At 46.7% G+C, this 2,730-nt stretch overlaps 1 pseudogene; it reads left to right on the top strand.

Moving 5' to 3' along the window:
- Positions 1 to 303: 303 nt before the first annotated feature.
- Positions 304 to 1,624, top strand: LOC105538470 (annotated as a pseudogene).
- Positions 1,625 to 2,730: the final 1,106 nt, after the last annotated feature.

Here is a 2,730-nt window from a genome sequence, read left to right as displayed (position 1 = left end):
TTTCTTTCAGTTTTCCTCATTTAATTGTTTTTATTCCATGAATTTAAGATCTTAGAGCTTTCATGTAAATGTGCTCTTCGAGTTTCTTAACTGGTCTTTCCTCTCAGCAGAAGGCGATGTTGTGTGCTAAAATCTCAGTGTCAATTCAGTGATTTAATTACCACAGCTTTACTTTCGTTTCCTTCCAGATCCCAAGTATTTGTTCACTTCTATATAGCTGTTTGCTTTTATTTTTGATTAACCATGAAAAAAAAAAGTTAATGTTCTTTTACTAGGAATGAATATCTTTTCCCCTTTAGCCAAATGTTGTCTGCCATCCTGTTGTTGGTTCAGCTGTGGAACAGCGGGGCACAGGAGACTGACAATGAGCGTTCCCACCCAGGGCACCAGCGCCCTGCTTTTGCCCTTGCTGCAAAGGTTCCAGAGCATCATTTGCAGGAAGGATATGCCCCACTCCGAGGGCGACATGCACGTGAGTGTGTATGATGGAACTTTGTGTTTAGGTGGCACTCGATTCTAGTTATTTTTTAAGCAAGACCAGCGTGCGTGTCCATGGCAGTGGTTTTCTCTGGTGTGTGTGTGTTTGGTGGAAATAGCAGCGAGTCAGATGAGACATGTGTGGTCACTTGTTTGTGGAGAAGACTCGAATCAGTGAGCACCGACGTCCTCGTCAGCTCAGAACCAAGCTTGAAACACGCACTTTAAAATCAATAACGGAAAACAACAACGAAAACAGTGGCCTGCGTTGTTGGCCCTTCCTGTGTACTGGGCTCTGTGCAGGGCATGTCACCTGAGCTGTCACTCTGTTGAGTACCAGCTCCCCCCTTAACAGGTGTGGATGCCGCGCTCGGGGAGGAGCAGGTGTGCGGGGCCCTGGGCCTGAACCTCCAGGACTGCTGGTCCTTACAGGTCAAGTACAGGTTGGATTTTGCCAGTCTTTTCGGGAAAGTCTTAGGCATTCCAGTATCGTGCTTTGGTTTAATTTTTCTATTATTTGGCAGTCTTGAATAATCATCGGTCTCTTCTGCCTGTAGAAGAATTAGAATTATGATTTAATTTGCAAATGAAAATAGGTGTTCTCCAGAGCGGGCAAGGTTTAGATTAAAGTAAAGGTTTTGGTTTTGGATTTCAAGGCCAGCTTGAGATGCTGTGCTGGGTTCCCCCAGAGGTGGTTCTGCCTTTCCCCAGGGGTCCTAGGCCTGCGGGGTGGTTTGGTTGTGTTGGTAATCTGTGTGGACTCAACTAACCTGTGGTATCATAAGTGTATACATGCACAGTCAATGTTGTGGACATGTATACAGCAAATTTAGACATTTGTACAGTCAGTTTATATGCTGCTTAAATATATAGATGTGTAGTATAACTGTATCATCGACATGGTCATTTGATGGGCCACATGAGTAAATACCGAAATATAAAGAGTGGTTTTTTATTTTATTAAGGGCTAATTGTGTTACTTTAATTTTTCCCACCATTTCTGAATGTGTGTTTACTTTTCCTTTCTAGCTTTTGTCTGGCCCTCTGAGCCCCAGCGAGAGCTTCCTGAGGTACCTCACCCTTCCACAAGACAACGAGCTTGCCATCGATCTGCGACAGACCGTGGTTGTCGTCATGGGCCATTTAGACCGTCCGGCTACGCCCTGTTTGCCTCCGCTGTGTAGCGCTCCGACGTCTCGTAAGGTGTGTGCAAGAACCTCGTTCTCCATGTGTTTTGTGGCTAGTACCACCTCTAGGTTCTCATCCTGGGCCCGTGTGGAGACTTGGTTTTCTGATATTGATGGGGGAAGCTGGCTTGTGGTTTTAAATGTGTTTGCAGTTGAAGATGTTCCCCGTGTGGAGAGTGAGTGATGAGCAAGCTGAGGTGCACAGGCCTAGGGATCCAACTTGGGGGCCCAGTTTCCAGGTTCAGGTAGCACAACCACAGAGAGTTCCCCTTTATCCGCCGCCCTAGGCCCTCCCACCTTCTGCAGGGGGTTCCACAGCCTTCTTTATACTCTGAAGGCGGGCTGTCTTAGTATGTAATGCTGGTTATAGTAGTGCCAGTCTAATCTATATTCTGTCATGTAATAGTAATGGTAATAGTAGTGATTTGCGTGTGTGGAGCACCTGTAGGGTGCAGGCCCGCTGAGGACCTCATGCATGCTGTTGTATCTCATTATGTCAGTGAGAAAACTGCCTTTGGGAATGGTGGTGAACTTTGCCAGGGTATAACAGTAATCTTAGTTTTGAATCGATTTTTCTAACATTTTATTTCTAATATGAAGAGTATTTATTTTGTTTTACAGTCATTAAAAAAAAGGCCCTGCAACGGTGGCTCACGCCTGTAATCCCAGCACTTTGGGAGGCCGAGGTGGACGGATCACAAGGTCAGGAGATCAAGACCATCCTGGTGAACATGGTGAAACACCGTTTCTACTAAAAATACAAAAAATTAGCCGGATGTGGTGGCAGGCGCCTGTAGTCCCAGCTATTCGGGAGGCTGAGGCAGGAGAATGGTGGGAACCCGGGAGGCGGAGGTTGCAGTGAGCCAAGATGGCGCCACTGCACTCCAGCCTGGGCAAAAAGAGTGAAACTCCTTCTCAAACAACAATAACAACAACAATAAAACAAACACAAATAGTGCTGCAGGGCCTGCCATGGAACACGTGTGCTCCATGTGTGCACGTGTGTGTGCTTGTGCCCGTGCGCAGGTGGGGATGCACCTAGTGTGGGCTGGTTGTCACCAGGTTG

The sequence above is a fragment of the Mandrillus leucophaeus genome, unplaced genomic scaffold (assembly GCF_000951045.1).
Source record: "Mandrillus leucophaeus isolate KB7577 unplaced genomic scaffold, Mleu.le_1.0 Scaffold1925, whole genome shotgun sequence".
In the NCBI taxonomy this organism is placed as follows: domain Eukaryota; kingdom Metazoa; phylum Chordata; class Mammalia; order Primates; family Cercopithecidae; genus Mandrillus; species Mandrillus leucophaeus.
The sequence above is the reverse complement of the archived record's forward strand: the minus strand, read 5'-3'. Positions and strand labels throughout refer to the sequence as shown.